General features: G+C 34.6%; 1 protein-coding gene across 4 annotated transcripts in view; it reads right to left on the reverse strand.

Moving 5' to 3' along the window:
* Positions 1–773: 773 nt before the first annotated feature.
* Positions 774–13859, reverse strand: part of CPSF6 (cleavage and polyadenylation specific factor 6) — a 28289-nt gene continuing 15203 nt past the window's right edge. For all 4 annotated transcript variants that reach the window (XM_048502493.1, XM_048502495.1, XM_048502492.1 and 1 more), the window contains one exon: positions 774–6663. The gene's annotated coding sequence lies outside the window, so the exon portion shown is untranslated. The remainder of the gene's footprint in view (positions 6664–13859) is intronic.

Genomic DNA, 13859 nt, shown 5'->3' on the forward strand with positions numbered 1-13859 from the left:
AGCTGGGTCCTTTTTCTCCATGTTGAACTTGAATGACTAAACCATTAGGCCGACAGAGTAACAGATATACCAAAAGAACACATCCTCTGAATGTGGTGCCAAAAAGAGAACTGAGGAGATTACTTCCTCCCCATCTGACTCATGACTGTTTTGGTGGGAAATCTTCTTGGCCAAGGTTCTGAAATGAGGAAGCACTCTGTTGCTACAGGAATGCCTGAAGAAAAGCTTCTTTGTGACAGGTCTGCACATGGGCAGTCCCATGTGGGACTGAGCATAACACCACAAAGATGAAACAGTGATGCCTCATGGTGGAAAGGTCTTAAAAATGAAGGAAAAGTCACAACACCTAACTAAAGCAATAGTGGGCTAGTATGTATTATGATAGAGGGGATTACAATGAATCCCAGTATAGAAACAATCCAAACTGGATTATCCTTTCCTCATGGAGTTGCACAACTCAGAGAAATAAGCAACAAGCTTTTCAGGTATACCACAGAACAGTAATATTAAATGACTACATTGAGAAGGACGATTGTGCAGATATAATGGTATCAATGTCTGATGCTTCTACACTGCTGCAACCCCTAATACTAAAACGATTGAACACTTCAGAAATACAGTTGGGTCATTTCAGTGTTCCCTTGTCTATTTTCTATGAAGAAAATTCATCAATATAGACCACTTTTCATTTAAAATGAAGACTTAATATAAGGTCACCATACTACACCTTAAATGGCAACACCAAGACAAAAAAGTTCAAGGCAAACTTAAAGTTCCATTAAAATGTAATTTATTTTTCTTCAATACAATGTAACTTCTTTAGCAGTTTAAAAACGAACAAAAAGTTGGACAGCAAGTTCTTAACAATCACCTAAAGGCTGGAAAGAAAGGTAATAAAATCAAAGGATTAAAAGTATCAATATGGAAAGTTTTGATGAACCACATTTAAAGGCAGATTAGGCCTTTTAAGTCACAAGTGTAAATATGACCCCTCTTACCTTGTGAAGATATCAATGTCCAGAAATTCAACATTATACAAATTGATCTGTGGGCCACTAGTTTAGAAAGCCATTAGAAAAATCAACTCACAACTAATTAACCAGTAATTTAGTAGCTACGCAGATTGGTAAACAAAATGCTAGGCAACATAGCAAAAACTAAGCCAAAATCATGTGAAAACCTCTAACGAAAAGTACTTTGCTTGCAGGCATTCTACAAGAAATTCTCACAAAAAGGGCAGAAAATATTTTAAATTAAATCTACTTGTAATCAGTAAACATTGATTTAGATTTAGAAAATCAAGCTATTAAGGAAAATATTGAGCAGATCTCTTCAAACCCATCAATGTAGAATGCAAGACTGTTGTTGCATTGACTCAGTGTTCTTATACAAAAGTAATTTCCACAGAAGTTAACTATATACAGTATACTTCTTTCAGTGGTCATTTAAGTTAATGTTCCAGCTAGAGCCTTAGGAGATGATGCTTAACATCTACAAATGATCCTTGGTGACTGCAAAGAGGCAATTATTCAAATGTTACAATTTGCAGCCATGTTACATAGAAAGGCAAAACAAGAAATGATCAAAACTAAACAAAATTCCTAGCATTCAGCATTATAGGGAAATAGAATCTGAATATAGAATATTCATCTGGATCAGTTTTCAGTTCTGAAACCAGATTACTGGGGAAGGGGGGGAGGAATAAATACATAGGTCATAAAGAAGTATTTAGTTTTATATCTGTCAGGCTTACAACTGGATCTGAAGTGCAAATAAATAAATAAAAGCCATCATTAAACTTTTACTTTTAGAAATTATATGCTATGCGAGCTCACATGGGTACAATAACCTTGTTTCAATGGACAAACCCAGAGTTAACTTTAAGGAAAGAAACCAGCCTGAGATGAAATAGAGAAATGAACTTGTGGACACAGATTTCCCAAACCCATAGATGTGTTTGTTCCAATATTACGGTATTTTAGAAAATAAGCATGTAAAACATCCTTAACATGCTTGTTAAAAATACCATAAATTGCGCTTAGAAATCAATATTGCTACTGCTCACCCCATCAGAAAATTTTAATATTTTTATTTCAAGAACTCTACAGTTTTTTTCTACCGACTTCCTTCCAAGACTTTATTTCACAAACAATTGAAATCTTATTAAAATGTACATTTTACAGAGGATGCCATAATGTTAAAAGCTGCATTTTAAGGCTATCTGTTCTGTACAGCATTCTATATCAGCCAAATAAACAATGTGACTGAGAGCCTATATATAAAACTTGGAAAGTACGGTTAAACTGTACATGAGTGAAAAATGAAATAGTCCATTATTTACATGGCATTTTCAAAACTAAAGTCAATACATACAACATTAAAAACTTGCAGCACTTATCTGATGGGAAAAATGCAAGACTTAAGTATGCAACTAACCACTGTGACTCAGAATAAAGACACCTAACATTGAATCTTAACAGTTCCAAACTAATCATAATGCCCCTCAAGATCACTCCAAAGTCTAAACATTTGAAGTCTAAATCAATTTGAAGTCCAAAATTATCATGTAATAAATGGGCAATGCAACATTCATTTAGTAGGCCATCCGGTTTGAGGTGTAGTGTGCAAGCTATTAGAACAGTTAAAAATGGGAATGAAAGCAGAAGGCAGCACACATTTCTCCAGTAGTCAATTTGAAATGGCTTTTCTAGAAGCACTCCAGCAATTAGTATCATTAACTTAGTATAGAATTGAAATAAAACACAGTCCACAAAATGCTATAGTTTTTACTTAGAAAAGCCTACATACAGCATTACCAGGTACTTTCCTGCAAGTTATTAACATTTCCCTAAAAGAAGCAAATTAAATACAGTTTATCACCAACATACAATTCAGTAGCAGTTAAGACATTTCCCAGACTTCAGTTTATTGATTCGTGTATGTATCTCCCAAGAGAGCTCGGGAAAATTCTTAGCAATCTTTACTAATCTGGAGATATTCTGATTTTTCTCAAGACCTAATCATAAATGGAATGCTTTCTGACATTTTCTTCCATGTGCCTAAAAAATCTTTGGACTTTTAAAAAGTATTGAAAAACATTACTCCAAAGACATCTAGATCAGGATTGCTTACTACTTGTTATAAAAGGTCATTCTACACATATAAAAAAACTACCAAAATCATTTATAAGATTGGGGAAGGGGAGGCAGATCCATTGCCAGCAATGGTACATCTGTTGAAGAAAAATGTAGGATAATTTGCACCTAATAGTATTACCCCTGTTCAATAACTAAATCTACAATGTATGTTCCATAAAACAGAATTATGGTTTAAAATTTTAATTTTGGTTCCCAAATATTTGAAGCTATTGTTGAAATAACAACTTAATTGCATGTACAATCTAACTTACCTGTGATTTCTTCAGGTTTAGCACCGTAATCCAGGTTGCTTTGCCATCACCCCCCCCCCCCCGTCCCATCCCCACACAATAATGAGAAATAATACGACATTGGATTTCTCAGAGTTGGGACAATCACCTACTCTAAATAGATAAACAATTCCAGGATGTTGCATCTACATCCCATTTGATGATTATCTTGAACCATTCAAATTACTCTAGGGGCTTTTGCATTCTCAGTCACCTGTAACAAAGGAAAAAATGCTTTTGTGTGTGTAAAGTGCTGTCAAGTCAGAGCCAACTTACAGCAACCCAGTAGAGATGGTTTGCCATTGCCTACCTCTGTATAGCATCATCATTTTACCCCAGAGCAAAAATAAAAAGGTGAACCAGGAGTTCCTGATTTTGTCTTTGATTCATTTCAGCTTCTGAACCATCCTTCAGTGCATAAACATGCCAGAGGCTAAAGTGAGTTCAGGAATTTTCATCCTTAGATAGCAAACTGCAAAATCCATCCCCAAATAGTATTAAACTTCACATTCCAAGTGTGATAAACAGAACATATTCATAAAGCAGGAATGGCTTCCAAGAAACCCCAAGTGTACAAAAATAAAAAAACCAGTTTCATATTAAAAGATAATGATTCAAAACATTCAAATACTGAACAGTTCACACTCTAGTTACATAATTCAGAAAAAAAAACCAGTGTTCAGAAACCGGGCAAACCAACTGCATTGGCCTGAACTGTACAGATAAAAAGCTGATAACTGCAGCCTTTTGTTGTATAGGATTTAGCCTTCTGAGACAATAATTCGAGGGATCCCAACTGTAGCAAAAGTATAACCTCAGGGTCATTTCACACATTATGGCATGGGTCCAATGATGCCATAGAGTGAGTGGAAAGCTCTTCTTCATGCACAAGAAAAAAAAAAGCAAATACCTCATTATACCTCATTTTCCCTGATCTCTCTTCACTGTCCTCAGCTGCAAACACTTATAGTGCCCTAAACACCATCAGGAGGGCTCCCCAGCTTTCAAGAGCAGGCTTTTGGGGATATATAAGGTCTACAGGTAGGATGTGAGAATTCTGCTTTACACGTATAACTCTGTTTACAGTTCTTAAGGATCCTAACCTACTTCTTTCAGTTATATGCCTAAACAGATTTTGAAAAGTGAGAATGTTTTGTGTAATCACATCTCTTATACATATAAAGAAGCTGGTATTGGTTACAGTTCCCTGTAAAGTATAGTTAATCATATGGCCTTCATTCATGTCTTGAGTAAACATTATGCATCTCAGTTGTTTTACTAAATATTACAGACTATTATTATTCATTTGAAGTTAATATTAAACTGTAGATTCAGTTCCTATAATCATTTGAATCATAGATAAATGAAAATGTTATAAACTGATGTCTTGAAATAATTATAAAATGTTAAAGTTTGTATGTTTGTATCAGAAAAATCTGGGATTTTCTAAAAGCATTTTTCCAATGAGTATATTTTTGTTTTTTTATTTTAAAGGCAATTTTAAAATAAAATGTATGGTATATGGTTTTATCATACATGATTAAAAAGCCAAAATAATTTATTTAGTTATGTTATGACATAGATTAGATGTTTTATCCAACTTTAAACAATCTGTTTAGGAAAAACCTGCAAAACCCCAATCACTAAGAATATTAGGTCTTTGTGTGTTAAGGAACGCACTCAAAATGTATCTTTCTTTTATACAGTTGTGAGTGCCAATTTTGTAGTTTAAAGCCCCCCCCCCCCATCCATTAGAAATCTTGATTTTAAAAGGGGGGAGGAAGGAGAACTGCAATGGCTGCTGCATTCTAAGGAGCTGTCTGGGTCATAGAACCCTGTGACTGACAGGGAGTTTGAATGGAATGTCAAGGACAACAGTTGCAAACTGACAGTTTAAGGAGAAGACTACTAGACAGAATGGAGGCAGCTCAGTGAGCTGAAGCTGTCTGTAAAGGATTCCTTTGAAATGAGAGGGACACACTGGTTTCAGGATAAAGTAGGATCCACAAAGGGAAATAACTCTATTATAGAGAGGGTGATCCCAAGTATTTTATAATAGCTCTAAGGAAAAGAGTGATCCCAACCCTGTTTAAGGAGAAAACTGGGAAAGTGTCTATACATTTCCAACTCCTATTTAAAACCTATTGTTTAAAGATGATTCATATAATCTGTCTCTACTCTGTCAGTTAACTGTTACCTTCAACTGTCAGTTTTCAATCATTTGCATTCCATTCGAACTCCCTGCCAATCACATGATTCTGTAACTGGGACAACTCTTTAGAATGCAGCTGTCCATCAGAGGAGCATTTATCTTCCATCATTTTTAACCAATGTACAATTATGTGTACAGACTTGCCTGTGATAGCAGATAAAACATAGGGAAATGTGTAAAACACTGCAACATCATTTGCAACTGACCAATTATTTTGTCAACAGTATGTCTGAATAAACTTTTTAGTGTTGCATATTGTAATAAGCAGGCAGTAGCATACTACAACTCAATTTCAGACTTCCATTTTCTTAAAAGAAAGCTCAGTCTACTCAGATCACAAAATGTTAATCTACAGTTTTTACAGTTTTACACACCTTCAGCAAGTTCACAAGTCATCTATGCAGAAAGACTACATATTTTTAAAGGAACCACTACTCTAGTATCAATATCATGTGCTGGACACAAATGCCAGTTATTTAGATACAACAGGTTGATGCATATGCAAAAAGTATGCAATGTTTTGTTAGAGACAACACCATCAAATATTGCTGAACACAAGACACTCCCTGAGGTGTAAACATCAAATAACTTGAACAGCTTTACACATCAGCCCCATTAAACAGTTTATTACAACACTACATCTACTGCAATCAATTTGGTGCTCTTTACAGACATTATCATATGAACATTTAAACAAGAACCAACTACTATAAAAACAAGCATTTACTTGACTTTTTTCCATTGCTTGCACATTTTAATTTTCAAACGTATATAACCAGTAATAAAGTTGCAAGAAGCTATATGTTTTAAATCACACAGTTTCCTTCAAATAAAACAGCTAAGCAACATAAAAATGTAAGAGAGCTACTGGTTACCATGTATGCAGATTTGCCTTATTCAGATCTATTCCTGTTCATTTTATCCATGAATCCTTACAGGCTCTGATCGATCGCATGAAGCAAACTGCTGGACAAGCCTTTTTCCATGAAGTTTCTTGTCTGTTGAGGTGCTCCTCTTCCTTCAGCTGTAATGTGTCAAAATTTGTGATGTAGGTTTTTGCTAGATCCCACAGTAAGCAAAAATTGTTGGTTTAACTACACATACACAAATCGTGCATCTACTTCAACATAATAGAGTTTAACAACATACGACAAAGAAACTACTTGCCCAAAAATTAAACTACAATTATTCCAGGACACTTTTAGAACCATTAATTTACAGCAGTGCAGAATGCCATTTAATCATCAGAAGCCACAAACACCTATGTCTTGGGAAATCAGTAAGGAACATTTCTTTGTATTTAAAAAAATCACCAAAAAGCATGCTAAAGATAATATGGCAGCCGGAGCAAATTGTGTTATTTTCAGCCACCACATTGTTTTAAAGAGTTCTTAAACGAAGATAACTTGAACTAAACATTACCCCCTCATCCATATAAAAGCTGGGAAGTGAATGAGAGGCAGCTCAGAGCTAGCTCATATGAACTTGCACAAATGTGGACAAGTGAGGGAGTTATTGCTCGATGAGTTAATTCACTGTATGAACAGAACCTACAGAAAAGGCCAGTTTCCACCCAGATACTGCTGCCAAACAGTCATTCTGAAATATATGAACCAGCTCTGATAATATCTCTTTTTATATTAACACCTCAGTCCTGAATACATTAATCGTATCCAGCTGTTCCTTGCTCACAAAAGACCCAGTTGTGCTTCTGGACATCCATATTAAACCATTATAGAGCAAGCGAGATCAGGAGTAAGGCCACACTTTTCAGTACAGACTAGTAGGAACAACTGGAATTTTCTTTAGTATACACTTAACATACCTGCATCTTCAAACACCTGCGTACATATGTCAAGGATCTCAGGCACATGAACATTTTATTATTAAGTTGTCTATACTAGGAAATTCTTGTTTAATTACAGCAGTCACTTTCACTGCTTAAAGTGTGGAGTCAAGTAAAATATTTAACAAACCACTAATACAATAGCTAAGCTGAAGAAAGAATGATTAATTCTAGTAAGTTTGTTTTTTCTGTAGACATTAATTCATCCAGAGAAAGAATCACCTACCCTAAAAGTTATAGGAAATACAAAAATATTACTGGGTTAACTTTACCCAGTCAACTCTTATTTTTAACTCCACTTGAAAGCAAATGTCTGTAATTTCAATAATACTGACATTCAAGCTTAGCAACATTAAACCGTAACTCTAAGCACTCCTGCTCAGAAGTCAGTCATTGGGAACCCAGGGGAATTTACTTTCAAGTAATGGGCCTAGAATTAACCTGTAATTCATAACTGCAAAGCAGTAAATTATCACTGATATCAATTTTCAAAACGTTGTGAAGAATTTTTAACTCAAACTATTTGCAAAAGTACACACATCAATAAATTATTTCAAATGCAGACATATGGTTGAGCAATTTCAGAAGCAGTATGCAGCGATCACAAAGTCACTCCTAACATTGTTTAGATATGGGTTCCAGATTATTTTTCTTCTCCCATCACTCACTTGTTAATATATCAAAGAAAAGAATAAGAGTTTGGATTTATATCCTGTCTTTCTCTCCTGTAAGGAGACTCAAGGCTGCTTACAAACTCCTTTCCCTTTCTCGCCCCACAACAGACACCTTGTGAGGTGTGTGTGTATGTAGATATATGGTGTGTGTGTGTGTGTGCGAGAATTGTGCCAGCAATATGCAGAACTAAGAGATCAATTCATTCATTTTTATGAAGGATGCTAGACACCTTTTTGCCACAGCCAAATTTTCCTATCCCATGTAATCAGGAGGTGCATTCTAGTCAGTAGTTTACTGAAAGACAGGACTGCACCAGTAGTTTCTTAATGTTTCAGAGGAGTTAGGTGACAGCTGCAAGACTGCAAATTAGAACCTGAAGCTTTTGCAACAACATGTTCTACTGGCATTAATGATGTCTACCACCTCTAAAAGAATACTGTACAGGAAGAAAATCATTTAAGGAACAGTGATATATATTATGAATAAATAGCAATTTTTATCCATGGTAGCACAGACATATTTTTAAGGACTGGCAACACAAAAAGTTTAAGACTTTATTATGTAGACAGACTCCCAGAGTTTAATGAAAAGTTGAACACTGTTCTTTAAAACTGGTTTTTAAAACTATTTAATGAGAAGTTGAACACTGTTCTTTAAAACTATTTCAACATACATTGATTAGTGATCACGGACCTGCTGCTTCTGTTGCAAAGAATCTATGAACCCTAGAACAATTTGCTCTCCATATTTTATGGGTTGTAGTAAAACAGCTTAACATATGCAATAAATTGGCTGTAACTTTTAATTGTGCATAAACAGAAACATTCTGTAGCAACTATAAAAGTTTTCTACATATGGAAGTACAAGCTTATTGCTATTCAATGATGCCCCCCAATATTTCCATCAAAATTACTGGAATGCATCAGTGACAAGAGTGTTAATAATTTTGGTGTTGGACTTTTTCCTTCACACACACATTAAACCTGCCTTCTAAAACTGACATAATATATATGTATCATAAATAATTTTCTATAAGACTTTTTAGTGGACAAATTTTACAGTTTGTATCTTTCTCTACAGCAGTATGCAACTGCAAATTGCAACATCAAAACCAGAACCTCTGTTGATTTGTCAGGCCATGGAACAATTCCAGCAATTAATACTGTAAACCTAAATGATTCTTGATCCAAGGATTTTCAACACAGTTTGGTAAAGATATGAAAACTGTCCATGACTTAGAGCCTGGGAGCAAGAAGACCACATGCTCCTTTCTCCCAATATCATGGAAGTTCTCCTTCCATTTTCTATCTGCATCAAGCTTTCAAGAGACCATTTGTAACTTGGCTAAGCAAGCTCTTTCGAAGCTCGCTCATTCATTCACTGTAAAACAAATGAATTTAGAAATAGCCTCTAGTTGGTGATGGTAACAGGGGATGCCAAACAAATGTGGCAGTAATCTTTGCACGGGAAAATCTTTGCACGGGAAGGCCAAAGAAGATATCGCATGCAATCCTAATGCTCACTTACAGTTCCTAGACCTTACTTTTTATTACCTCTGAACAAATACTGTTTCTTTTGACTTTTCCCCCCAACCTCTGTATTCATAACTGTCAATTAAAATCATAAATAAATATCTGACAAATGAAGCTGGTATCCAAATTATACCCTTCTGGCACAACATCTAATTTTTCAATCATATTAAAAACGTTCAATCATATCCCAGCCTTGGTCGGGAATGGCGGGAAATAAATTTAATAAATAAATGGCTTAGAACCAAAGGAGCAGATGGGGTGGGAAGTGGGAGTGTAACTAATTTCCATCAACTATCATCCCAGTTGCAGCCATTTCTCCCATTCCTCCCTGTTAAGGAATATCTTTTTAGAGGGCAAGAGATGAGAAAATCTTGTTCAGCAGAAGCTCTGCTCTAGATCCAAACCACTGTTGTGTGCCAATTTAAGTTTACTATTGTTAAAACACATCTAAATTCAGTTCTTTTGTGAAGTTAAACATTTTTCCATTTATGCATTATAAAATTACAATTTTGTAATTCACACTGAGCCCAGGACAAAGACTAATGCATTTACATATCCCTCTGTCTGACCTTAATGGTCAAATGGCACTCTGCATTGGATTTTTGGAAGGGAATGCAAGCAGCAAATGTTAGCTATATGTGGTTGAATGCTCTCTAGTCATTCAGTTAGTTTAGTAGATACAATAACAATTTACTGTGTTGTGTGTTGTGGGCACATACAGTGAAAATATATCAATTAGCTTAATAAGCTGGAATCATAGTTCTAAGGTTATTCAGGCTTATATTTTGTTTTCTGAGCTAAAACAATTTTGTTTGTTGTGTCTGGAGTCTGCAAATTTATAGTTTGCAATACATATAGACATTTTATTTCAAGCCTTGACAGTAATAGAGACCTCTCACTGTATAAAAAGCTTCACATGAAGGGTTCTCTATAAAACCAACTTTTTCTTCATAAATTTTACAATTTCATCAACAATGTTTTCCTAAACCGTTTCTCATTCTGATGCTGAAGAATGACACAGACCAAAATAATTCTCTCCAATATGTTAATTAGTTTTTTAAAGGCAGTTCTCAAACCACAGTAAGCAAGAGATTCAGAGCAATTAACTAGCCAAATAAAATTTCCTCAACTACCTGACTTGTCGTCTCCTGCAAAGAATCATTCCAAATGTATAACACAAATTTCTGTGCATCTACTGAACAATGCAAGTTGTACTCACAAAGAGGATAGAACTAGATTAATATCAAGTCCACAACAAAAAACTAACAGCAAAATTACCAACACATGTACAGGATCATTATTCACTATGGAATTATTTTTTTACAAAATAAAACTAAAAGTTTGCTAAAAATAGTAGATGATTGTATTTGTATGATGAATTAAATTGATAAAAGATTATTCGTAGACTATCAGCTCCAAGTAGAATGACTCCAGCTAGTACCATAAATAAATTTGATATGTCATAAGAGCAACACATATGACCTTCTACAATGGCACTTCGAAATGCAAATAACCATGTGCCTTTTATGAGGAATGCTGACTTCAAAGAAATGCTATTCAACAAAGCACTTAAACACAATGGCAAAGATTGATCACAGAGACATATGGCTGTTTGTATTTCGTCAGTTTGTAAATGAAGCATCCTCTTCAACAATTTCATCTATTCGAATAAGAAATGCATCCTAAAAGAGGGGTAGCAAGGTTAAGTAATCTAGCAGTACTGCTAATCCATCTATACACAATTAGGCATTTAATACAGATATCCAATCTATTTTTTAAAATTATAATTTGCTAACATAATGAACAAAAAGTAAAACAACTGAATTAAAATATAGTAGGCTCATTTATCTGACATAATAATATAAACATATTCTACCCGTGTTGTGGAGTATGTGAATAGGAGTCTTCAATCAATTCCTCTCCAATAATAAATAGATTTGTAACAATATTTTTCAGGCACAGTATTCTTACTACATGAATGAAGAGTTTATAAACACTCACTTTTTAAAGAAGGCACACTTCAATTTTGCACAAACAGGCCTAAAATACTCTTCTGGTTTGTGCATTCAAAACTAATCTAAAAGTTTGAAGAGTTTTGCTTATAGTGGTTTGAGAACAGCATACAGAAAAATGTTAGGTCAAAAAGAGATCAGACTCTACATACATATTGATCATTATTGGGGTATTCTGTTCCTTCATAATTCTGCATCTAGTTTCGCTTTTAAAAGAAATCACCATCAACAGTCATACCATGCAGTATTCATTCATCCTACCGTTGACAAATTAACTTTATCTTATTTTAAATACACATCAGATCCTAAGAAAATTTCAAACATTATTTTAAATATTCCACACAGAAATGCACTTGTGCAGGGTGAAGCATAAAATCAGCTCGTTAGCTCATCATGTTTGAAGCAGTCCTAGGATTTGTGATTATTTTTATGAAATTATACTGTCACATATTCATGCTACTATCAGGTTTTGATCTAGATGTGTATATGGCCCAACATGAAAATGTTCATAACCTACTGATGATTTGCACACAGGTTGCTTGGATTTCTAGCAGACTGGTACAAGAAAATAGGTACATTTTAAAACATTCACTATTTTCTTGTATTTTTATATTGACAATATACAAAAAAGACATAACAAAGATACAGAATTTCATGAACACAAAATAACCCAGTAGCCAAGGTACACTGTCAGTGAACATTAAACAACTGACCAAGTATAAGTACATTAAAACCATTTTTGATCAGTTCATGTACCATTCAGTACACAAACGGGAAGTCTGGAAGGGTATATCTGACTTCGGAGAAGCTGTGCACCAATTCGACCCTTGTCTGTTTATTTACCTAACTATGGATGACCATGCAATTTAATCCAAATACCCTATTGTTCCATTGAAGATTTTAAAAACTCGTATTATAAAAGTCATACAGTGTTAATGTGCTTAGAACCCTTATTTCTAGATTGGTTACATTTACTACCAATTTACAAAGCTTCTGAGAGAGAAATGTCATTTTGCTAACCTGCCCAGGTCCGATTATCCCTTGCAATCAATTTTATCATTGCCACAATTACAGTAAATAAAAGCAGCTCAAACTAGCATAGTAAAAATCTAGTCTGAGGCATATACATGGGTTTAAAAAACCAAAATTTTTCAAAATTATCATTTTTAAAGTTTGCTCTTGAAAAACTGTGTGGCAGCATACTAGTGGATATCAAATAGTAAATTTGAGATGTTTAACATACATATTTCAATTCAATTTAATTCAGGCTTCAATTGTAGAAGCAGCAGCTCAAATTAAGCCTAGCAAACTAAAGTTTGAACAAAAATATCTAGAATGTTGGTTTACAATGAACACAGAGTATGACTCTGATCTTGCAACCATCTCCTGTACAACCCAGACTGAAAAAGCACACATGATTTAACTGTTTGCCCAATATGTATACATACACACATATCCATCAGAAATAAATGCTTTACAGAAACCAAATAGAATAAATAACAGATTTGTGTTTTACAGTGATATGGTAAAACACAGTACTCCATTTATGCTGTATCTCCTTTCATTAGACCTGTAGTATCCTGGACCATTAGACAAAGTACTGGATATTTTCTTATGAGATGAAATTAGTGTACACGCATGTGCATGTTAAATAGAACTTGAACATTTGAAACCATAGGAATAGAAACCAAAAGTGATTCTGCATTATGTTTAGAACATTTTTTGCCATAAACCCTCTTACTCAGTTATTAATTCATATGAAGTACTCTAAAGAACCTAGCACATGAGTGCAAAGTCAGTTTCCTACACTTGGCATTTCATTCCTAAACACGTGCATTTGAAGTACTCGTGTCAAATAATTGACCAGGATACGTAGCTATCCAAGTGGAGCATATCCCATTTACTGTATGGGAAACACAACTGATTCCAGCCAAGGAAAAAGGGACACAGCATAAGATCAAAATTTTAAAATAAAGCTTGGATTGACCATTAAAATAAAGCTTAGATTGGCCTGAGCCCCTTGGGGAAGGGCAGGGTTTAAAGAAAGAAAGAAAAGAAAGAAACTATAAAATTTTGTGTTTATATAATTCCAGATTTAGAGCAGTTATCAGACTCCTTGAACATAAAGATGCCACAAAATTTCATTGTTTTTGCT

Source organism: Sphaerodactylus townsendi, linkage group LG06 (assembly GCF_021028975.2).
Source record: "Sphaerodactylus townsendi isolate TG3544 linkage group LG06, MPM_Stown_v2.3, whole genome shotgun sequence".
NCBI classification, from domain to species: Eukaryota; Metazoa; Chordata; class Lepidosauria; order Squamata; family Sphaerodactylidae; genus Sphaerodactylus; species Sphaerodactylus townsendi.